Genomic DNA, 25794 nt, shown 5'->3' with positions numbered 1-25794 from the left:
TTAGCTAAATCAAAATCTTGGGGGGAAAAATAGGTCTTATTTCAAGGAATGGGGCTTTTTCTGATTGCTGAAAATACAGAAATGCTGGAAAAAACAATTTCAGTCTTTATTTCATTAAATAATTTCCCACTAGTTTGACACCTATCTGTGGGCAGACACTGGAAGAGAAAAAATACGTGACTTATTTGATGTAAATTGTTTATATGAAAATCTATAAATATCTGAAAAGCCCATTGCCTAATGGCCACAATGATTGTGTCTAACCAAGTTATAGTTGATCAATTAAGAGACATGCCTTGTTTCTAAATACTTTTCAACTAATTGCACTCTCTCTCCTATTGCTGCACAGACAAGCTCTCAGTCACACTGTTAGGATTAGAAGACCACTCCTCATGTTGGACAACATGCATTACTACCTACAAGAGACTGAAGCTACATATGATGCGACCATTCACTATCATACTCGTGTAATGGCTTGAGAGAATTACATTCTCCTTAAGCTTCTGTTATGATCTGATTATTAAGAGATGCCTCTGCCCAAATTAAGATGCAAACAAAACCATATGCCAAAGCCAATAGCAGGGATGTGAGTAAATGTGAGGTAAAGAGATAGAAAGAAACAAGAAAGAGAGGGGCAGAAAAAGAGAGAGAGAGAAAGACAGACAGACATTAAGTAGAAAGATATCACCATCCAGTGGATCCTGTGGCATCCTGCTTGTCCTTCATCCTGGTCTCCTTGGTGGTGAGGGACTGGAGTCATTCATCTGCAGGTACCACCATTATACAGTCCAAGTCTTGGGTACCCACAGGGTGGTCCCAGATGTTCCCACAACTTGGACTGGGATGGATGTAAGCTCTTCCCTTTTCTATAGTCTGCACAGTGGAATTTTTGGCTGGTGTGCTAATTCCAAACCTTTACCTCCATTAGGCTTGGAATTAGCACCTTCCAGTTTGCAATCTGCACTTATGTCAAGTTTCTGTTGTGGTGGCTTATCTTACAGAAATTTCCAGCTTTGATAGTGTTTTGAGACATTTGTGCTCTTTAAATCTGTGCTAGTTTGAAAACAAACCAGTGGGAGGCACCAAGTCAGAATAACAATTTAATGGAAATTAAAGAAAAGGGGAAAAAAAAAAAAAGGTAAAAGAAAACACTGTCAAACTGACAGAGTCAAGGTACAACCTGACACCCTGTTAGGCAGGGTGGTGGTAGCAGTCTGGTAGAATGGTGGCTGCAGTCCTCTGAAGCAGTGATCCTGTAGTAAAACAGTCTGCTCTTCCTCAGGAAGTCCAGTGGTGGCTGTGTAGCTCCTGTCCTCTGGAAATCCAGTGGGAAGCCCGTGTCTCTGGTGTTCAGCCTCAGATTATATCCACGATGGGATGCTTAGTTCCTCCCTCTGGGCGGAGCATCTCACAATGGGGTAACGAGTCATGAGGCCAAGTGTTGATTAGGCTCATTAACAGGAGATAGTCCGGAGGGAGTTATCTCTGAGTCAGGCGGCAGGACAATGATGGGCCATTAACAGAAAGATAGTCTGGGGGGAGGAGGCAAGGAAACACTGCCCTACCTGGTTTCAACGGCTCCTGAGGATGGTAATAGAATACACTGCAACCCAGGACAAAATCCTTACAGCTTCCCCCTGTGCAATGGGTCTAAATAATTACATTAAAAATATAGTCCATTTTCTCTGCCCGTCATGTATAAAGTATGATACTGAATTTCTTTGTCTTTTATTGTTGAAAACAATGCAAAAGCAGAGTTTAATTAGTCCTAGTATCCCAATTAAAATAATACAATTATTTTACTGAAACCTGTTATCTATTGTCAAGTCTTCACTGAAAACTAAAGTGAGACAATTGAGCTTTGTGAGGCAATTAGCAGGTTTTCAGAACAGCAATGTGAGAATTAGTTGCTGCTTTTCACATTCAGCTTCTTTTTCTATTTCTTGCTGCGTGAGAGACTTGTGAATGGAAAAACAAGTGAGCTGAACTGCTTTTGTACTCCCCAAGACTTTGGGAAAAAAATCCAAAAAACCAAAAGAAATTACTTCATGTCCCTTTAGGATCAATTACTAGCATTGCCAATAACATTTCTGTATCGGTTTAAAAGTAGAATCAATGAGAGATGAATTTGGTTTACAGGTGAAATTCTACCCTAAGTAGTTCAAACCAGGAGGGGAGGGTGGTTATTAACTCTATGGTGTTGGAATTCTTCGTGTGGACTGTAAGGTCTTTCAAGAGTATCAATTCATACTAAAATTAAGAAAAAGAAATGTATCTTCTCTTGATACAAGGTTTTTTTAGTTCTTGTCTATATCAACTTATGTTGGTATCTTTGAATCACAGCTATTTTAACTCGTCATAGTATTAAAAACATGTGGATTCACAAGGTTTTCAACTGGGAGCTCCAAAAGCATCTCACAAAATGGTGCATGTTTCTAAACATGTTCAGAAGAAATGTAACAAAAATATCAAAACCAAAGGAGATCACTTAAAAGAGAAGAACTTGGGGAGGTTTTCAGTAGCATAATGAGAAAAGTGTAGCATCACAGAATATAACACAATATGATGATACTCTTTAGAATTCACTTACATGTGAAAGAAATCACTATGTGGGATGATATGCATTGCAGAGTGGAAGGTGCTTTCTAAAATCTTCTAAAAAACTTCCTTGGATTTTTTTATTTTTTTTGTCCTAGACATTGCCAGAGTGGTGGTCTTTCTGTGTGTATCCCTAGTCCACAATGACAAGGCTTTGATTCCATTTTGCACAATAGCTCAGTGTTACGGCATGGGCAAATGCAGCAGTATGATAATAATGGAAAGGTGAGAGAGTGTAGCAACAGAGGTTCTGCTACACTTCCATTAACAGTTGTTCCTCAGGCTTCTTCAGACAGGAATGTTCACTTGAGGAGTACAGAAAAGGAAGTAATCACCAATGGGTTGCTTTCCAATATTTAGGAAATATGCCTGTATGAAGTGGTATTGTTTTATATTGTCCCCTTCCAATTGATGCCACTGCTTGACTTAAAAACTCACAATATGGGGATTATCCAAAGAGAAACCGTCACTGAAAAGAATATCGTGAGAGAACAACTTTCCCATTCTCTGTTGGCTGCAAAAGCAGTGTTTTCTCTATGCTTCTGGTCCTTCTTTTATTTTACAATAGAAAACCTGGTAAAATAGCAGGGGGTCTTTCACAGCTGAGTTAATTAACATGTTGCCAGTGCTGATGAACGAAATCTGATAAAAAGCACACACAATCCTGGAAAAAGCACTGCAGGAGCTCCTTTTAGTTCATGGCGACTCAATAATAAAAAAATAAAAAAAAAAAAGAGAAAAGGAATTTAAATGTAGGATTTAGCAGAAAATCAAATATCTCAATTAATATTAATTAATTATTGAAAGAATAGTCAATAGACTGTTGGAGCATTGCTGATTTGAGTTTTGTAACCTCTGTATTTGTTGAGCCTTCTTTGATCTACTAAAAATTGTAAATAAACTATTTGAAAATTGAAACACATATAGACATAACCCATCAAAATATGTTTATACTTGGAAAAATGGTTTTGTTAGATTTCCACAATGCAAAGACTTCATGTGTTTTGAATAAAATATCTGCCAATCTAAAAGGTTGTCATTTACTTTTTAAAGTAGAAGTTGTTTATTTTTCTCCCAGCACAGGTCTTGACTTAGCATCCAGATCATACCTTTCTTTATTTTTCATTATCCCCCAAAATGTAGGTTTTGTAGGCAAAACTTGGTCTTCTGGGAGTAACCAGGTAATTTTATTGCCTGCTGTTTACACACTGCATGAGACTGGAAACGCAGCTCTGCCATGGGACTATCCTCCAGCTCACTAATCCTAGAAATGCTTACTCGGAGTGCTTCTCTGAAAAAGACAGCAATAGAAGATACATTTTTCTCGCTCAAGGACACTGAGAACAGAAGGGACCAGCATTCCCCTTTGAAGGGACCATCTGGCCCTGTGCTCTGCCTCTACAAGCTGGAGAATTTCTTCCAGAAACTGGATTAAAATATGTTTCTCAGAGAACTATCTAATCAGTTTTTAAAGACTCCAAATAATAGTAAGTCCATGGGCTGCTTCTGGCAAGTTGTTCAAATAGTTAATTATCTTCACCAATGCATTTTACTGCATCTTATTTCAAGGCTGAATAAGTCTAACTTTAGTTCCCATGCAGTGCATCTTCTTATGCCTTCTTCTGCAAGATTAAGGCACCTTTTTCTATCAAATATAATTTCTATGCTTAAGTATTTATATAGCAGGATCAAGTAACTTTTTTTTCTCTTCAATAAGCTAGTAGATTGAATTCCATAAGCATCCTGCTTCAAGGATTAGTTTAAGCACAACTGAGTCATTTTTTGAGTATTCTGAATTCTCTTCACTAACTTCAGTTCTTCCATGAAGTGCAGACTTCAAACTGGGTAAAGAAATCTTCAAATTCATACAAATGCTGAGTACAGATGTTATCTGGCTCCTTTCTTGATATTTTAGAATTTCAGTGACAATGTTCGCTGAACTTTATACCGAGCTTCCACATTGACCCTGTTCTCCCTGTTAACATTTTTTCTCAAGTTGCTGCTTTCCAGGAAATAATCTCTCATTCTGCTTCTGAAGCCTGCAGTGCTTCCCACATGTAACAACTTGCAGTCTCAATGCTGCACTGAAATGTATTTTGCTCAGTTATGACCTTGTACCTGGGATCCGGAACACTGTAAAATCACCCTCTTCTCATTGTTTAATGCTTCCATTGAGCTGTACAACATACTAGCAAAGGCCTTACTTGATCATCCAGATACAACAATATCATTACTGATTAAAACATTGAGTATTATCAGATCCTGAAGAATTCTCAGTGCTCCCAAGTATCATTGACTCTAGCACTGATTTTTTAATCTTTAAGGTGCATTTGCTGCTTCTAAATACCAGCTAAAGCATGTGACCAACTGATTATATACGCAGCATGCCTCTCAGAATACGGTATTATATAGCATCATGTCAAAAACTTTGATTTATTTGAAGTGTGTAATTGCTTTTATCAAGTTGTTTCATCACCTGATCAAAACGTATCACAACATTTTTGTGCTCTCGTTACATTTTCCAACAAAACATGGCAATTGTGTTTTTGTACTAATTTCTTTTGGCTTATTGCATGTGCTCTGAATACAAATATTTAATGAAGAGAAAGAAACAGTTAAAGTTCCAATATGATGTTAAGGGTTCTAGCTTAAGTAAGGTTGTTAGAATCCAGATTATATCCTGCTAATCAGGATATAATAAAATGAGAAAGATGAAATTGCTCTCCTGTCTCCAGGATGAAACACGTGGAGACCCTTAAAGATATAAAGTGAGGATCAGTGATGTAATTAGCCCAGCAAACAGCAGCATATTTGATGGAATACAGCATTCTCTCTCTGCAGTGATTGTACTGATATGAATATATATGAACTTTAGTTCATATAAATGCAGTCTATAAGCTAGATTTTCTAAAAAAATCTTTGTTTCAACCTCTGTAAATGATGCTGAGTATCTTCATTATCTTTTGCTGTCTGGTCTGCATTTTGTCTTTCATGTGACCTTAGCTTACCAGACTTTTCCTTTTTTATCTCCACCCATTGACCTGGGATTTTTTCTGGGATAGAGTTAATTGTCTTCAAAGTAGCTGTTATTGGGATGTTTTGGATTTGTGCTGGAAACAGAGTTGATGACAAAAGGATGTTTTAGTTGCTGTAGAGCAGGGCTTACACAGAGTCAAGGCCTTTTTTGCTTCTCACATCCTCAGTGAGGAGGCTGGGAGTGTACAAGGAGTTGCTGGGAACACAGCCAGAACATCTGACCCAAACTTACTTCAGGAATGTCCCATACCACATGACATAATGCTCAGCAATAAAAGCAGGGGGAAGAAAGAGGAAGTTGGGACATTTGAAGTGATGACCTTTATTTTCACTGTTAATGAAGCCCTGTTTTCCTGTAGATAGCTGAACATATGCCTGCCTGTGGGAAGTGGTGAGTGAATTCCTTGTTTTGCTTTGCTTGTGTGCACAGCTTTTACTTTACCTATTAAACTGACTTATCTCAGCCCATGAGTCCTTTTTACTTTTATTTTTCTGATTCTCCCCCACCATCCAGCTGTGGGGGAATGAGTAAGCAGCTGTGTGGGGCTGAGCTTACCATGGCATTAAACCATGACATTCATGCGAATCTGGCTTTCTGGCTAAAATAAAGTCCCTCAAATGTTTTTTAGAAGCTTTTTATTTTCTTGACATTATTTTTGGCTCTTTTAAAGTTCCAGTTGCTGTGTTCTTGAGAGGCATGTATGGCTTCTCCTCTGGTGTCTGGAAGTACTGACAAGATGATGAATATGAGCAGCTGAAAATTTCTTTTACTTAGTTTGTTCTCAGGCTCTTTTTGGTCCTTGCTTTGAAAACTGAACATAACTGAGTTGACTGAGGGTCTTTCACTCTATGCTACCATCGAATTGAAGATCTTTTTTGTGCAGTTGCCATTTTTATGCTATGTTTAGAGAACAAGTCAAATATATTTATCTCCATCCCTTTCTTGCTACACACATCAAAAGAGTAGCAGTGAAAATTCAATGAAGGCATTTTGGAACTGTATATAGTATATTTCTAAGGGCACTGTCCTCCAAAGCAGCTCTGTGAATTTAGGCATACTGATAAAACTTAATAAATGTGAGCACTATGGCAAATGTTTGTTTTTTGTATGGGCATATTCGTTCCAATGGCAACAATTACCATGACTAAAGTAATTTCTTGTTTTCCTTTCTGAGGAAGATGCATAAGTCTTCTCTTTCCCACTATTTTGTATTAATCATTTTTCATTCCTAACCATTTGAAGGTGACTGGTGATGAAGATAGCATGTTGAAACAGCTAAGGTAATTTCTATCTGTCTCAAAGGCTTTTTACGCATCGACAATGCACCAGCAGAAATGAACAGAAGTTTCATAAGGCTTTTTATTATTTAGAACACATAGATCTGTGCATAGTATGTGCAGCTTTACAATCTAAGAGTCAGCCTCCAACTTTTGGGTGACCTGCCAGCACACCCTGTCTGATCCTGCACCAGTCGTAGACTCATAGAATCTCCTCTTGTCTCCTGGCTCTGTTTTAGCAGAGAAATGAGTTTTGTTCATGATCTCCCACAGCACTGACAATGCTGTGCCTGCATCCATGCACCAGACTGACACTGAAACCTGCCGACTCTGTTAGTATGCTCTGCCACTGATTTTTCTGCTGCAGGTTTATTCTCTACTGGCATTTTTAAACTATACCTACCTGCTGGCATGCCAGATGCGAGAAGGTACTTTCTTTATCTTTTCCCATAGCATGGGCCAAGTTACAGTTTTGGCATTAAATACGATTTCTCTCTTATTATGTCAGTTAATTTCTCTTTATTTGACAATTTGTTAGTGAGTAGTATTTTTTTTCTTACACAGCATGAAGAGAATTGGCACCAAGAAATGGAGGAGATTTTAATGCCTTTCAACTGCAATCAACCTTTTTATTCAATCAAAGAGTCCAGTGAATTAACAAGCAATGACTTCATTTCTCATTTGCTTTCTTGTTATTATTTTTTTTATCAATGCGGTAGGGATACTATGTGAGAGTAATGATTTCAGCATACAAGATGAACTGTGTGTTCTCATGACTTTGGAAGTTAAGCTAGTAGAATGCTGGATCTCACAGTTTAGAGAATTTGAAGAACAGTGATCAAGCTTCATCTTACAGCTGATGATTCTGTAACAAAACTATAAAAATAACATTATTTTTAAAACTAGCTTCTGGAATCTAATTTAAAACTAAATTCTGGAAAAATAGGAATGGTCATATAATTAAATAGTCACATTCTTGGTACAGTGGTAAAGAAATATGGAATTATTTGAATATTTATTAACCAAGAAATAGAACATTTAATCATTCTGTGGTGAGAAGTATGATAAAGCCAAAAGGATAGCCAAGCCTTCGGTAAAATATTGTTAAAGAAATTTTTCTGTTTGACTTGTCAGAAAACCTGTAATCAGGCAGTGTTATTGCTATTCTGCAAGTATTATGACAGGATAACAAACAATATAATAATGAATAAAAAGCAAAAAAATCTTTGACCTTAAAATAGTAATTTAAAAACTCCATAGTAAAACTGAACTGGATAAACAAGAAATCAAGGCTGGTTTGATTAAACTATTTGCCAAAGTCAAAGTGGGTTTGCAAAAGCAGTGCAGCAATCCTAGTCTCCCCACTCTGCTCCCTATCCTTGCATCTCCAGTTCTTGGAGCTGTGAAGACTGAGCTGGTTTTTGCATTTCCTCTTCTCCTTCACTGCTATATTCCTGTCCCTCTTTGTCCTAGTCATCAGGTAGCCTTTAATTCAGCATGTGCTGCTCTGCTGTAAAGGCTTCTATTTTCCACACAGTCCCACCCCCTTCCTTTCCTTAATTGTATGATATTAAATGGACAGGAAGTACCATAGAAGTATGCAATTTTCAGCTACATAAAATGTCTCGAGATACAAATTTTGAAAAGATTTGGAAAGCAAACCCAGAGCAATAAAGCATGAAGTATTGTAGTGGTGAATTAGTAAAGAATGCATGATTAACTTAGACACTGTACAAAATTGCTTAATATGGACAATTAACACAACAAAATGCAAAAATCACATATCCCATTTGAAAAATAAAACATAATGCAAAGTGTCATATGTCCTTCCTTATAACAACTTATAAAATATAATATTTAATACATAAATATTGCTATTTATGATGAGAGTATAATGAGAGAAAATCACCTTTTTTAATTAAAAAGGTCAGTTGTATAATGCAGTTATTGTGAAATAAGCTTCATTTATACCTTTAAATTTTTACAGATTTTAAGGCATAGCTTGGATGTACTACAGGCTACAGGATGAAAGAATGTTCATTATAGTATTGTATCTCTATGCTATAAGTACCTCTTTGAATCTCTGTGCTGATGCAATGCTGTATTTGTATTCACAAAATCTAATACGGACACTAAAATTTCTGCTGTTTATGATGTCAATATAGGAAAAAAGTAAAAAAAAAATTGATCATCTACAGGACTTAGTGATGTAACTGAAGGAGAAATACCTTTATATAGTCATGATTTGACTTATTACTGAAAGAACTGAAGAGAGAGTTATAAAGATGGTCAGAGAAATGGAAACAGGAAATATTGTGCTGAAAACTCATATTTATAAGCCAAGAGATATGAAAAATAGATTTAGTCATCAAACATATTTGAATGTATTTCTATACTCCGTTTCAATGCCTGGGAGCAATCTCTCACCAGCTTCAAGAAGGAACTGGAGACTTGGGTGGAGGGAGAACAAGCTGATATGAAGGATATTGGCAGTGGCCATCTCTTAGACATCTCTCAGACAGTAACTTATCATGTTTAAAGAAACAAATTCACAATGGTGAACAATTGCATCTAGTGCAAATCGAGACTGGCAAAAAAAGTAGAAAGACAGATTTTCTTATTTGAAGGTGTCAGGAAATTATTGTTAAAAAGTTATAACATTTACTTCTATCTAATACAAAGCCAAGCTGACAGTACATAGAAATACTGGCTTTTCTTCTGCAGGAATTCCTCAGTGAGAAGGATGTGTTTTAAGTCTACATTTCAGGTCATTATATCTGGTTTCTTTTCATATAGATGTGAGCTCTGGGATCTTATTACTGAAAAGTAAGATAGATAGATAGATAAATACTTCTGAAAATAAAATAGTGGGACAGATTATAGGGCCAGGAAAAGAAAAACAAAACCTAATAAGGAATTGTGAGAAGTCTACAAACATCCAAATAAAATAAGCACTGTGACATGTCAACAATATCAGTAGGTAGACCATATGATTATAGTGAAAAGGGTAGACTAATTATTTGTCTTTTGAAGGAAAAAGAAGAAGAAAAGCAGGATAATAAGGAAACTATAAAAATTCTCAGTGTGAGATTTAACAAGAGAAATAATAATCCTGCCAGAACAGGTGAAATAAAACTGTGAGAGTAGCTAAGGGTTTAAACATGCACGGGAGTAATAATTGCAGCACTTCATGAGGCAGATGTTGCACAGGGTGAATTGCTTTATTTTTTCACCCATTTAGTATGAGCAAAGAATCCACATATTCAGAGATTCAAAGAATCTTGAGAATTTTCTGCAGGCTTCAACAAAGGTGAATCACCTACTTTAGGTATTGTTGCTTTGCTTGTGTAACTAACAATTATTTGTTCTGGATAGTAGATCTGTCATTCTTGTTTTCATTAATTTTAGACAAAAGTTGGGGCTTCCAAATTTTGCATGCTTCCTGTTTTGCACTCTGCTCTCTGGAGTTTGGGTTGTACATTACACCTCCCTGGCGGTGTAAAGATGAATCCATCATACTACATTGCCATTTCTCATTTTCTTCTGTAAAATTCCAGGGAAGGCTTGTCAGCACTCTACTGATTCCTCCACAATATCAAATTGGTGCTCAGTTTTCTGCATCTGTGCTGCTGCCTAGTTTTTCCATCTTGTGATAGCCTGAACTGTTCAAGTCATTTGTTTTAGTAATTTTTCATTGCATTAAAGTGAGCTATGAAAAATCTTAGCCTCTGAACCATTTTGCTGTCCTGCCTTTGCCTTCCCTTACTCTTTTTTTTTTCCTATTTGCTACCTTTAGTATAATAAATTTATTCCTAGAATTATTATATAATAATCTAGGAAAATAGTATAATCTGTTGTCACTTAATCAGTTGTCAGTTTTCCTCCTTATGCTTATAGGTCTTATTTGATATCGAGTCTTGCCTGCTTATGATTTTCCTTTTATATTTTCGTCCTATAGATTGCCAGGGTATTTTTTTTATTGCCTTTGAATACAGTGTTTATATATTGAAATGATGTAATCATATTTTTATTAAGTCAATTTAATAAACGTTTCATACATGGGTCTTTATCTTCTCAAGTTTAATTTCTTTTCATCACCTTTTCTTTCAATTTGGATTATAGCTTTATTTCCAAATTAATATATTTGAAGTGTTATTGATCAGTAAAAGTGAAGACAGAAGACTGAAGATGATGTTATTATTCAGCACTGATAAGTATACATTCAATTAAAATAAACACTGGCATGCCAAAAAGGCTACCGGGAAAATTCTGAAAATTATGTAGAACTTGGAGGAAGGTAACAACTTGTTTATGAGGAATAGTCAGGGATTCAGGTTACTTTGATTACATGTTGCCTTACACTACAGATCTTTTTTTTAAAGTTAATGGTACAAATTTGGAAAACAGCATAAAATTTCTCATATAATCATACATGAAATTCAGTTTTTGTTAAAGATTCTTTCATATTCAACAAATAACTTCCTTTAAATACACATTATGAATACGCAAAGTGAACAGCTAACATTAGATAAACTTTAACTGTTACTCTATTGCTTTTGTCAATAAGTATATATATTTTCATTTATGAAGATACCCTTCCAGGCCTTTAACATGCTACTAATCTGTCAGTAAAACAGCATACACCTGATTTTCCTTGTCTTTCATATAAATAATGTAACCACTTCTGATTTTGTTTGTTTGTTATTTTGTTTTACTAATTATATAAAGAATATTTTCTGTGACATAGATATTGGTTTTTGTGGGTGACTTTGCAGCTACAGAGCATTGACAGATACCAGGAAGATTATTTGCTCAATGAAGAACTTTGCTTTTTCCTTCATCTGTTATCATAGACTTGTATGTTATATTGCTGAAGTGTCTCATAACAAATAATGGCAACAAAACATGCCATATGTTTATTCTTTTTAAAGTAAAAGACGGCAATGCTGTCAATTTATACAATCTGATCCTCATTAGCCCTGGAAGTCTGTATTTTTCTGGCCAAACTTACTACCCTTAAAGGTTTTCTTTCCTAATTGGCAAGATTAGGTCACAAGTTATGTGACTTCTGCTTATTGAACTTTGAAAACTCTCTACAACTACAGTGGCACTGGGAATAAAACCTGTCATTCAATTCCAGGGACCTGTAATCTTCTGCTCACAACCTGCCATCTGGTCCCATGTCCAATGTCAGCTCCGGTCGGTGTTTTCTGCATTCCTGTCACTCTGAGGCACAGAGATAGCACTAGGTCCTCATACCATTGAAGTCTTCATTTCCATTAGTACCACTTAATTGAACTAAAAAAGAAACCCCAAAAAACAGAAGATGGTACAGAAAATAAGTTTTAACTGCCACCTAATCACAAGTATCTTCATTATTTAGCTTTCAGTCATACCCAGTCATTTTCTGTTTAATTCTTCAGTTTGACTGCAATACTCTATAAACATTTTATTTAGCACAGTGTTGTGCCATGTAAGAAATTCTCAATTTGCCTTTGAGCTAGCTGAGATAGGCAGCTATGTGAGACATGGCAACACTGCTCTGTGGTTCCTTAAATCACAGTAACAATGTTAACGTGTAGGCATTCAGAGAATAACAATCGAAACTCTAAGCAGAGCTGCTTAGGCAAGGCGCAGCTCTGCAGAAAGCTGCCTTCGACATTTTTTTAACAAAGTAAACCTAACTATGTGTTTTGTTGTACATTTCAGCATTTATAAATAGTAATAAATCATAGTAATTTAGTATTTTTCAAGAAAATATATAAAGAAAATTGAAACCAAAAGTGGATGGGAGAAAGGGGGAATTCAATGATGCTGTACCATTTTTGACACTTTTCTAAAAACAATTCTAGTACATTTTCAAGTGCTCTTTTTGTGCAAGAAGTTTGGGAAGAACTTATTTATATTTAATCTTTAAGTTTACTGTACCAAATTCAGGCACAATTTGGTTTTCAAACCCACATACTTAGAAGTTACAGTTGGTTTGTGTTTATCCAAAGAACTGACTGTTCTTGCCAGGTTCACCTTTTCAGTAAACCTGTTTGCATTTTTCCCAAAATAAACAATTTATGGCAGTGGAAAATGCTCTTCCTAAAAATCCCCCCCGTAGTTAGTAGAAAAATACCTAAATTTTACTATCTGTTAAATGTATCACATCATTATTTGAGTCCTTTTCCAGATCATTTACTGAGGATTCTATGATATTTGTTAAATGCCCTGTGTTCCAGAGCCCAGGGTACCCTACCAGAAGCCTTCACCTGCTGTGAAAATTGGACATAAACTTCTATTCTTTATTTCTGATATTTTTAGCCACTCACTGACCTACAAAGTGCCTTCCTTCTGTTGTTCATGGTTTTTTTAGCAGCCTCTGGTGAAGGTCTGAGGGAATGTCTTGTTAAAACTTCTGAAAAATCCAAGTACACTCTTTGGGCTATCTACATGCTTGTGATCTCTTTCAAAAGCTGGTAATATTACTTCCATCCAGAAGAATGCCCATCCTATCAATTTCATGTCAGAAGTGTTTGGTGTTCTTGTCTATACTTTGATGGGAGTATTAGTAATGGGAGTAGTCAGTATATAAGCCAAAACAAAGAAATTAAGTCATCAGTCACAATGGCATTTAAGAGTTCACTAGCTTCTTATGATAGCCTGTTCTCACAGATCTTGTGGTGCCTTGTTTATCCATTTCCTCCCTGCATTTTTTTGAAGGTCTTAATATTTGAAATAATGACTGTGAGGCAGTGAGACCTCTAGGTAGAGAGAAGTGGCATAAAACTACTAGAGTGTAAGAAGCACGTGAAGAAATTGACCTGTGAGCAGAGAATCAATATAGAACAGGGGTGTAGCAGGAGATGGAGTGGAAGTGAATAGAGGCAATTTGTCAAATTGACTTTCTCCCATACACTCTTCACCCTTTATGGATAAACATGATCTTCCAACATAAGTACCAGGTAAGCATAATCACAAACGGTGGGTGAGTTAATATGATTTGTCCATTAGATGCTGTTACAATCCGGTTTAAACTCAGAAAAGCAAAGAAAGCTAAGTCTCTGTGCATAAACTGGAAAGAATTTAGAAGGTTCAAAATATTCCCAGAAATGAGATTAAAACCAAGTGAGGCTAGATGTTGATGCCAAAAAATTGATGTATTTTATTTAATAGTAAAAGAGACAAAGAGAAGGGAAGAGAAAAGAAAGGAAGAAAGAGAAAGAAAGAAAGAAAGAAAGAAAGAAAGAAAGAAAGAGAAAGAAAGAAAGAAAAGAAAGAAAGAAAGAAAGAAAAAAGAAAGAAAGAAAGAAAGAAAGAAAGAAAGAAAGAAAGAAAGAAAAGAAAGAAAGAAAGAAAGAAAAAGAAAGTGTGCATGGGGGTTGGGGGGACAGGGAGAGGTGACAGGGGTTAGGTGGAAGCAAATCACCCATCCGAGGGTCCCGACGATGCCTCGTTGCTCCCCTCCATCTGCTCTGCTGGTGGTGAGGGTCCCCTGTTGCCATTGTGGCCATGCCACCACACGCTGTGCCAGGCCGCCACACGCCACCACACCACACGCCAAGGAGTGCAGAATCCCGTGGATTCATATACACTTTGGGCCAGGTGGGTACCCCCATGTGTCTCCCCTTGCAGGGGCCAGCTTGGCACACTGTCCCTTTCAACACTGAGGGTCTGTTGCAACATCTCTGGTGCTCTGGTGCAGGGTCTGGTGACCCCTTTGAGGGGGGCCCCTGTGATGGGCCATGTCACCCCTTCTGCTGTGGATAAGCTTCCCCCCACCCCGGTGAGGACCCTTCAGCTGGGCTCCTCTGCACAGTTGGAGGATGGGCAGTCACTGCCCCTCTGACCAGAGGCTTTTCCAAGATACCCAGAGCCTCTCCTCCCTCCACCCTTTGGTGCGAGGATCTGTTCCAGCCTGGAAGCTGATAGCCCTGGGGCTGTGGTCTCCACCTCGGAGGTGTTAAGCCTGTGCTCAGTGAATGTCCCCAGCCCTGAGCTGTTACTATATCTTATCTTCATCATCCAGCGGTGTAAGGCCTCAGTCAGGGCCCCATCCAGGGTGTGGAAGTCTCTGCAGCTTTTGTAATACAGTTTAAAAGTCCATCAATAAAATGTTTAAATCATAAATTATAATATTTCAGTCTCTGAAAAAAAACCTTGGGCACAAACCTGAGCAGCATGAAAGAAGGAATGACATTGCTTGATTAAGCTAAGGGGCAGCAAAGAATCAGAGTGCAGCAATAGTAATACTTTGCTGAAATATCTACAGTGGGAGAGAAAAGAGATTGAATGAAAACTTTGGGAGTGGTTGAAAAAACTGGGAAAGTAGATGAGTCCTGGAAAGTGATAGTGAAGATTCCAACTTGATGGAGAAAACTGGAGGCTTCTATGCTTTATCAGGGCTCTACATTCTGTAGAGAAGAGGACAAAGGAATGGCAGAGAAGAGAAACAAACTTTGGAGAAAATGAAAGGAATGTGTCTGAATAAAGTGTGAGACCACCACAGAAAACTTAGAACAGATTTAAATGCTCCTTGTTTCCAAGTTTACCAGTTACATCCAAGCACACTTTTAACCAGGGTCCACAAAGTAAGTACCTTCATAATTGAACAGCTCTCAAGAAGAAGTAGTTGGGATAGAAGCTGTCTTGAAGTAATATGTAAAATTTTCTGGTGTGTCTTCTCTGATTTAAGTCTTAACTCAGACACTGTAACCTGGGAGGTTACAACCTACAAAGGAAACCAACACCAAATAAAATAGTTTCCCTCCAGCTGCATATTTTCCACCCCTGTCATGAGAGAAAAGGCTGTGACTTAATAAAATAAAATTAAGTAAAATGAAATGAAATAAAATAAAATAAAATAAAATAAAAAATAATTTTAAAACTGTAAAGTTCTTATGTGCAGAAACAGGCAGTTTCAGTAGATTATTCGTTTATTAGTCTCATTTGTTAGCTATCGTGTTCCTCCTCTTATGATCTTCTCACCTCTTTGAGTAGCTTTTTGCTAGCTGTGGAACAGATAATGGGTTCTATTACTTCTTTATATTTTAAAAAGAAATGTAATTTTTAAAAATCTGCACTTTCCAATCTGTGAATAAAATTTAGGATAGGTTTTCTAATCATATAGCATTTGTCCCTCATCTCTCATTGGAATTTTTATGGTGACTCTTCAGGTTCATTAAATGCAAAATTAAACTATTAACTGGGAAATATTATGAGGAATTAGTAAGCCCACCATTCTTTCAGGGATACCCTGTATCCTTCAGTGTACCATTTCAATATGCTCACTGTTGTAGCATTGGCCAGAAGACATTTCCAAAGACAGCACTGCTACTTCTGTATCAGACTTTGGAATTTTCTGGTTAGTTCTTTATTTTCCCTAGAAATAAAGATTTATTCTATCTCAGTTTTGGAGTATTGGCAACAGCAAAAGAAGAGAGTTAATCCATTAATGCAGAAGTGTGCTTTATAATGATCAGGGTGACCTTGGCTTCTGATTGCATGCTGAATTTGAAGGTGTGAAGTTTAAACGTACTTCACATACAAAACATTTAATTGGTAAGGGACTAGAAAATAATTTTCTATTGACTGAGACATCACACAATATTAACCCAAACATCAAACAAGGAAGTAAATGACACAGAGCCTTTGCTTGGGACAACAAAGTAAAAGATATCCAGGATGCATAAAATGCCGGAAAATCACAAAACAAGTATTTATAATACAATAACTGCTGTGTAAACCCATTGAAATAACATCAGAATTAACACCATATTGATAATGTTGTGTTTCACAAAAAAGAGAAAGAAAGGAAAGGAAGGAAGGGAAGGAAGGAGAGGGAAGGAAATAGTTAAAGAAAAAGGGAGGGAAGGAGGAAGGAAAGGAAAGAAGCTTGATTCCAGAGTTACCCAGAAATAACTAGTTTCCCAAGATGTTAAAATATTTTGCTGTTATTCTTTTAAGAGAATTTATTTGGAAATCTCTAGCTGTGTGTAGGGAAAACCTCCATTTAAATGCATCTAGCAGTTACATATTGCCTAACACAAAGGGCTGGTAGCTGGGATTTAATGAGCTATGTTAGGGTCCTTGTGGTCACCATCCCGAAGAATTTGGCTTGCCAGCAAGCACCTTATGGATAGAACAGTTAACTTCCATTACTTTCTATACTGATTTCTCAGCCATCTTTTCATTCCCCATCAACACTGAAATATCAGCTCAACCTGATGGTCTTACAAATCCTCATTAGACATTAGACTCCTTTTTTTTAATTCTCTTAGGATTTTAAACCTTTTCATGTTGATGTTTCCCATCTTGAATCCAGAACTACTAACATTACTTGTCTCAGCATGTCTTTGTAATTTTACATTGTATATCTTTCTACAGACTTTATCACATGATTTGTCTAATGGGTTTCTCAGCAACTTTCTCAGCAGCTGAGGCCAAGCAATGGGGTTATATCAGAGCTGTCCCTTAGCTCCGGGAAATACATAGATCCAAATCCTGAGGTGGCTGAGGGGAAGCTTATGGGTGGGTTTCGAGGGAAGGAGGATACAAAATTCAGGAAGTATTGTTACCTGTTTCCAATAGACATTGGACCATTAGCTTTTCTAAAACTACATGAATTTAAACCGCCTGAGCATCCAGTCCACTGATTTGAGTTAGAAAACACAATTAAGCAATGTGTAAAAGTCCATCTGCAATAATTTGGCATCAATGTGACAATATCTCCACAAGAAGTTAGTTCAGATAAGAAAGCTTTCTTTTGTGTTTTTGCAAGAAATTTAAAGAAAAAAATCAATAAAAAATTCAAACCACACCAAAGGAAATTTTATAATGAAGAGGAATTTACCAATCCTGGTAATACAGAACTCTGTAACTGGTCTGCTTTCCAGTGGTCATGAAACTAAGGAACAGTAAGCCTTCTGTGTTCAATCCTCTGCAGTACCTCTGTTTGGTCTGCTCTGCCAGTTTGGGTAGAATGCTTTTACTGAGCCTGTTGTGGCTCAGTGATGTGAGCAAGATAAACTACTAAGGTGTTTAGAAAATGTATCTTCTTTATATTCTGAATTGTTATTTGAATTTCACAAGTCCAGAGATAGAAATTAAAGACTCAGTTTTGAGAGTGATTTTTATGGTGTTCATATATTTCAATGTAGCTCTCTGCAGATGTAATACAAGTGCAGCGATTTTCTGGATTGGGACATAACTGGTTCTTAAATCATAATGCACTCAAAGAAATGTTGAGAGCTAATAGTTTCTCTATCTTGTTGCAAATTCTGCCTATGGTAGATGTTGATATAATATAGAACATGCAATAATTGTCTTCTCCAGATGGGAAGTCCTATGAAAAATAGTTTTATTTGTATTCATCAGTAATACATCTGTTTCCAGACACATTTGTTTCAAAGACTTTAATGTTCACATCATTAATTTCAATCCTTGTGGAATGCCTAAATGAAAATAAAAATACTTGTCAAAATTGTAACTATAAAAATTATCATATACAATCGTGTATTGAAATTTGGCGACTTCTGTATTTGGTCTCCCAAATTTTCAGCAAAGCAGATGGAATTAGGTTATCTGTCTTCTAGAAGAAACCCTGACATAAATAAGTGTGGGACACTCAGTGGCCTTCTGGAGGGAAATTACCAGGCATTAGACAGAAAATAGAGAGAAAGCAAATTTTTTTTCCCTCTGTAAAACGAAATAATCATGTTTTGCGAATCCTAGAATATTTGCTGGTATTCTATTCCCTGCAAATAAAAATATGTCTTACTCTGCATGATTGTTTTCACAATTGCAGAAACACTGACATAAAATTTCTCTCAAACTTCCCTCATTCTTTGGGAATATATTTTTTATGATATTTCTAGTTTTTAGACTTCTCACCTGTCAATCTTGCTAGTTTTGGTTTTTTTTCCAAAAATTCCAAAATTGCTGGAATAAGACATTTTGGGCAAAAAATAAAAGTGACAGAGACACAAATTCTAGTCTTTCCTCACGTGCAGGTGAGTGTTGCAGAAATGACAATTAATTCGGATGTTTTAGAGAATTATTCTGGGGTGAGCTCTATGACATCTTTCATGTAAGACCTTATCAGGGAAGAAAAAAAAAAAGAAGTATATAAACCTAATATTTTTCTCAAAATTGATTTTGTTCTTTTGAGTCAGACTTTGAAATTGTTAGCTTGTGCTTCTGGAAATCAGAATAAAGGGAAAGAAATGGTTTTATGCAAGGCTGTTATATTTCTGGATTTTCTAAACAGCTATGAAAAGCTCTAGATACTTGCAGACCCATACAAATTAATGAATTAATAACAAGTACTATACTCAGCATGCAAGTCATGCTTTGATGCAAAGTCATAATCTGAAAAAAATCTGTCATAGTGCTGAACAATGGGCCATATGCCATCATTAATATCTTCCAGATCGCTATGAGAAGAGGGAAAAATACCTCATTTGTTTTCATAGGACTCTGAGTCAGCAGGATAGCTTTGAGACAGAAGTTTCTAGACCTTCTTTTTATTCACCCAAAAACCAGAAAGTGTTTTAAATACACCCACCTCAAAACAATACTGAACCAGATTTTATTTGAGTATATATCAAAAATACTTGAAAATAAGTGACTGGAAATTTGCCTTTTGCTCGCTATATCACCGAAGGCAAATTCTTGCTTGTGGCCTTTTCTTGCAATTGATCCAGGTTACAGGGTATCAGAAACATCTTTTCAGGTACCTCTGCTCCTCAGGAAGTACTGTCTGCTCCCCTGGTGGTCTGGCTCTTGCTGTCTCATTTTCAGGTCATCTCTAGGTCTCCCTCCATGAAGTTCAGGCTCCTGCCTGTATTCTTTGCAATTCTTTGCATCTGTGTCTGTAATGTCCTGTAGATTCTAGGGAATGCCCTTTCCAATATCTTTTGGTGTTCACAATGTGAACTGTAGTACACTTCCCCTCTTTTAGAGTTTCAACTGATCTAGTTATTTCTTAAAGAAAAATAGTAATTAACTATCCTGAATAAATAATGCATGTATCCTCACTAACTAAAACAAATAATTTCCAGGCTTGGCAATATTTTTTTTCCATCTGCGCTTATGTGCAGACTGCAAGCATTTGCTCTCCGTGTACCATGCCACATTATTTTTGCTTTTGAAATCTCTGGACAGAATGGCTAGAGGGACAACAAAGAAACTGCAGGGAATCCTTTGTATACTAACATGTGCAAGCAGCTTTTGTTATCAAGACAAGTGTACCTCCACTACAAGGAGTGCAACAGATTTTTTTTTTTTTTCCAAATATAAAATTAAATATTTTTTAAAAATTATTTTCTTCATGGATATCTGTAAGATGTTCACTTTCTTAAACTTTCACTCCCAATGTTTAATAGAGAGACATAAGATAACCATTTGTAGTCTCATTGTCTGATATTCTCGGTATATTATTCTTGGGTAGTCAAGACCTTTTCTGCTGGTCTCTGACAGACTCTAAGCAAGACAGAGCCTGGTTTGGTAACCTTATGATTAGTGAGGCAGGTACAAGGATGCTCTGGATTTCTCTGTGGATACGATAGGTGAATTTTATTAAATGGCTAATAGTCTAACACATTTGTTCTGGGAAATTTTTAGCGGGCAAAGAAAGCTCCTTATATTAATGGTAGCATAAGGCAATACATTTAATGACTAATTAGAGCAGACATGTTCCTCCTGTTGTGGTTCCACTTCAGGAGAGTGTCTGTATTTGGTAGAGGTAAAAGGAGGACAGCTAAGGAAAGAACATTTTAAACTGCCTTGCCAAGATTCACTCAAATACATCTATCAGTGCACCTATCTATGGCATCTATCTATGGCATTTGCAGCAGTTCACATTGATTATTTGGAGCTGTACATTGGATTTCATTGTTTTGACTTTCTAGGTTCCTAAAGGCCAAACAATGTGCACTATAAAAATGGCAATCTAAGGAGTTTAATTTAGAAACAAGGGGGGGAAATTATGCAAGGTTATGAAGAATAAATCCACCCACCAATACTAATTCTCTAGTTTTTATTTGTTAAGTAAATGTGTATCTGACAGAGGAGCATTCTTCAACTTCACCATTTCAAAGAAGGTACTGCAGGATTTTACTTAAAGGCAAGAAGCTGAACAATATAGGGAGTGAACAAAGCAAAGTGAAAATACGGTTCATTGTATTTTAGGCCACATCAGCTGTGGTTTTCATCACTGTCAGAAAAGGGTTGGTATGCCTGCACTTTTTCATCAGACATGCAAGCAGTTCACTTAAACCTTTTGTTCAGTTTCAAAGAGATTTCATAAGTGTGAATGCTCTCTCCAGTATTTTTTCCTTTCTTCTCTCTTTCTTTTTTTTTTTTTTCTTTCACCATGTAGATTTGAGGTGCATATTATCCATTTCTAATATGCTGTGGAACATTTACTTCATAGAAACTCATCAGGTTTTGATTCAGTTATGGCAGTCCAAAGATTTGTTCTTCTCCACTCACACTCCATTTGATGTAGAGAATAAAGTGAGGACAGTTGGCAACATGGGGCTTGGTATGATTTACTTCTGGAATTGTGTCTTCTTACTCAAATTTCAGGTTTTATTATGTTTTGTATTATTTTTTTTCTTATTTCCTTTAAAAAATATGAATATATGTGTGTCTTGCCAGCCTCACTTTGAATCTTGAATAGAAAGAAATAATTCTGGTTTAAAAATATTGATAAGATCTGAAAAAAATATTTAGAGGCATTATCTTACTGATATAGTTGGGGAGGTGAAAAGGACGAAGTGCTGTAAGCAACAAAAATTATCAAGTTTATATTTATCTCCCATGTTACTGTTATTTGGAATATTGTCATCGATGATAGTTGCTACTTTGGGGCATTTCAGATTGTAGGAGTAGATGATCTAAAAATAAATTGTCTCAAGTCTAATCTAAATCTCCAAGGAGGTTCTGCTGGGCAACTGTCTTGCTCTTGGGCTCATTTACCCTTTCCACCCTTCCCCACTGCTACGTTTTTTTAATGCTTCTCCTGTTTCCTTCACTAGACTCCTTTTAATTTATCAGACTTATCTGAGAAGAATATATTTATTCTTTTGAATCCCATTTCACAGAATCACAGAATCATTATGTTACAAAGGACCTCCTGAAATTTTTTATGCCAGAGTCACCCACAGCAGGTTAACTGGACCATTCAAATTTTAAATATTTCATTGTTAAAGACTTCCCAGTCTTCCTGGGCAACCAGTGTCAATGTTCAACCACCCTCATATAAAAAAACAAGAGTTCAAATGGGATTTCTTGTTTTTTAATGTGCTCCTGCTGTCTATTGTCCTGTGAGTGGGTGCTGCTGAGTCTGTCTTCTACACTGTCCCATCAGATTCTTCAACACATGGATGAGATCCCTGAGCCATCTCTTCTCAACGCTGAACATTCCCAACTCTGTCTCTTATCAGTCATCACATGAAAGTGTTCCAAGCCCTTAGTAATCATGTGCTAGACTTGCTCCAATAGGTCCATGTCTATCTTATACTGGACAGTCCATCACTGGACACAGATGTCCACATGTTTCTCACCAGGACTCAACAGAGAGGGAGGGTCCCCTCTCTTGAACTGATGACAACACTACTTAAGCAGCCCAGAGAGCTGTCAACATTCTTCACCACAAAACATATTGCTGGCAGCTGCTCAGCTTGTCCACCTCATCCCTCTCTGTCAGCCTGTTTTCCAGCTGGTAAAGCCCAGCCTGTTCAGTTGCTTGGAGATCACACTGAATGATCTTTAAAGGTCCCTTCCAAATCAGTTTGTGATTTATTCCTCCCCACAGGCTGGAGCTGTCTTTTCCCCTCAGAGATTACTCTCTGCTCACATCTCCATGTCAACTCATCTACTCTATAAATTAGGGCTCTTGGTTTTGCACCACCCATGAACTTGCCTAGGGTGCACTCCATCCCATTGTACAGGTCATTATGGAAGATGATAAACAGTACTGGCTGCAGCATTAACCTCTGGGGTACACTACTAGTGACCAGTCTTCATCTGGACTTTGTGCCACTGGTACAGGATTTTGTGTTGTGTTGTGATACAGATTTTCATTGTCTCTGTCAATTTTCTGGTGTGCTTTATAGTTTTCCAATAAGTATTTCTATATTGACAGTATGTATTCCAGTCTGTAAATCTTGTTTGACTAGCTAGCATTTGATCTTTCTCCTAGAATGCATGGTAACTTCCACTACAATGGTTTCAATGAAAGAATAGCAAGATACTATTTTCCCAGATGTTTGCCAAATACCATGCAAATCCCCCATAAAATTAGTTATTTCTTTAGGATGCCAAGACAGATATGGAAAAGTTATAAAAAATCCTGTGCTTGGCAAGAATATTAAGAGGTTTAAAAGATATAGTAAGGTTGAAAAATAAAGGGCATTTAATCTAGGCAGAAGACAGGGAAGAAAGATATAGTTACAGTTTTCAAATCCACAGAAAACAGGAAAGGAGTTATTTTTCATTCTATTCTTTTTAGAGTGAGTACAATGTAAAATCATATATTCAAAAAATGAATACTTCAAGGAAAAATGTTTTATTGTTATAAGAGGGGACAACCGGAAAAGTGATTGTAACCTTTAGAATTTAAGGCTTCAGAACAGGTTAGGAAAATATTTCGGGGGAATGGCCTAGTTATTAGGGGCAGAGACACTCTCCTGAAGACTGATTTGACTTTAATTCCTATGCTTATGCCTGTTTCCATTCCGTTTGTTGTTCACAGCTTATCACTGCTTTTAATTTTTGAGAATCCTAATTGTCAAGGGTAATCTTAGAAACTATAAAATGACTGAAAAGTTAGAGAAAAACCCAGCTCAGACATTTTTAGAGTAAATTAGAAGTTATGGCAGGCTTTTTTTAATATGTCCAGCATCAACATTTTTTAGCCTAGTAGCTCAAAATTTGGAATAAACAGAGAGAAATTTATGTCCATCTTCCAGTCAGAACAAGACAAAATTACTGAAGAGTATAGTTCACAAATTTACCTGAGATTCAACTTTTTTACTGCTAAGCATAATTCTGCCTGAGATAATCACCTCTTAACATTCTGAATGAAATGGGCTGTACAGAGACCTCAGGTTTTAGTATGTAGTAAAAAAAGCAGAAATCAGATACATGTTGAAACAGCAGAGTAGAGACAGAATGTAGATAGTAGCAGTTAGGAACTTCAATTAAAGCTTTTAAGGTTACAAGAAATGTTCGACTCAAATAAGACTTGAAGTGTATTCAAATAATCTTAGATTGTAGAAAAATCAATGTAAAAAATTATTTTCCTTCACAGACACATAAGAAAATGAGCATAATGCAAGATATTTACTAATAGCAAACAAACCTGTAAATGAGATAAATGAGTTATTTATTTTTCATGCTGCAGTTTTATTCATGGAATGTTTTCTCAGAGAAATCATACTTTCTACATGGCAGTTCAGGGAATATGTTTATACTGCAGATGAGTTTGCTTCAGATGCCTTTCTTTTCAGAAATAAAAAAAACCCAGAAAGGTTAAAAGTTGATTTCAAATAGAGATACAAAACCACTTACATGATACAAAGTTAACAAAAGAAACAAACAAAATTTTTCTTTTTTTTAATATCAATCCCATTGTAACCATCTTTCCCCTTTGTCAGTGCAGATGCAGCGCAGTGCAAGTTTTTACTTGCTCCTGTTTCCTGTCCCTGTGTTTTTCACATCAAGTCTAGACTGCAGTATTTGTCTACTCCTTCTTGAACCTGCATATCTTTGCTGTATATATGATATCTCTTTGTGCCCCTAGGTACTTGACATGTGCTTCTCTTACTCTAGTCTCCGTATCTTCCTACCTCACAATTCGGTGTCCTAAAGTATCTGTCTGCATTTAAAGAATATGCTAATTTAAAGGTTCAAGAGGACAGGCAAGTTTCTGTAAATCGGGGAACCCACTGCTTGGTTAATGAGCTACCATGATTCTCCTTTTGTATGCTCCTATGTTTTGCAAATATCAGGTAATTCACTCAGCTTTCCTCACAGTAGAAACTGTTGATCTGTGGCAAGTGACTTTGCATCTCCTGTGGGTTAAAAATGGATGCAGATTTACTGTGCTTTCACTGATGGCTCTTAAATTTCTATTAACACTTAATGGGAAAGCTTCTTTGACTTCCATTCCAAAGATTATCTCTGGGGCCAAAAATGGATGAATATTTTCCCCCCATTTTGATGGCATTAAAATTAAAAGAGTAAAATGAGCTCTGCAGATTTTGATCAGATCTCTAATGCTGAGTTCAGACTTGTATGGCAACCCACAATGACATCCAAAATATTTCTCATAAGTGGGGTTTCACTCTTGACCTTTCATGATAATCAAACATTTCCTTCTTCCAGGTCTTTCCCTCAAGGTTTTAATCTTCTCAGTCTGATCTAGTCTTACAATCACAGTATGCTAAATGCTAGCATTTTAAATTCTGTTTTACATCTTCTACTTTCATTTATTGTCGTAAAAGTTTCACCAGTTACCAAAACTGCAGAAGGGCCTCCCTTAGTTGCAAGCTTTGAGTTCCAGATGTTTTTCATCCATGACTATCTGTAGGAACATATGCAGAAGAAATACAGAGTGGGATGGAATTCAGAAACAGGTTTATATAGGTATTTTCTCAGAAATGAAAACTTTGCCGAAAGGCCCACAGAATTTTTAACCTACTTTCTATGAGAGAGATTCTATTTCTAAAGAGAGAAAAATGAAAATTAGGTCTCTACTTGATGTTGACCATTGGACACACGCATCCTGTAAGGTAGAAAACAAGATTTTTTTTAAAAAACATTTCAAGATTGTTAGTCTAGCTCAAGTTGTTGCTGTAATAAGTAGCTATGCAGAAGTCAATAAGTGTG

At 36.6% G+C, this 25794-nt stretch overlaps 1 long non-coding RNA gene across 1 annotated transcript in view; it reads left to right on the top strand.

The window, feature by feature from the left end:
• Positions 1-5943: 5943 nt before the first annotated feature.
• LOC121662530 overlaps positions 5944-25794 on the top strand; it is an 89727-nt gene continuing 69876 nt past the window's right edge. Inside the window, exon 1 of the long non-coding RNA XR_006015318.1 lies at positions 5944-6025. This is a non-coding gene — a long non-coding RNA (uncharacterized LOC121662530). The remainder of the gene's footprint in view (positions 6026-25794) is intronic.

The sequence above is a fragment of the Corvus kubaryi genome, unplaced genomic scaffold (assembly GCF_017639235.1).
Source record: "Corvus kubaryi isolate FWS band 111438036 unplaced genomic scaffold, C.kubaryi_AGA036_p1.0 37256, whole genome shotgun sequence".
Classification (NCBI taxonomy): Eukaryota; Metazoa; Chordata; class Aves; order Passeriformes; family Corvidae; genus Corvus; species Corvus kubaryi.
Note: the sequence above shows the minus strand (reverse complement) of the source record. Positions and strands in the feature narration are given on the sequence as shown.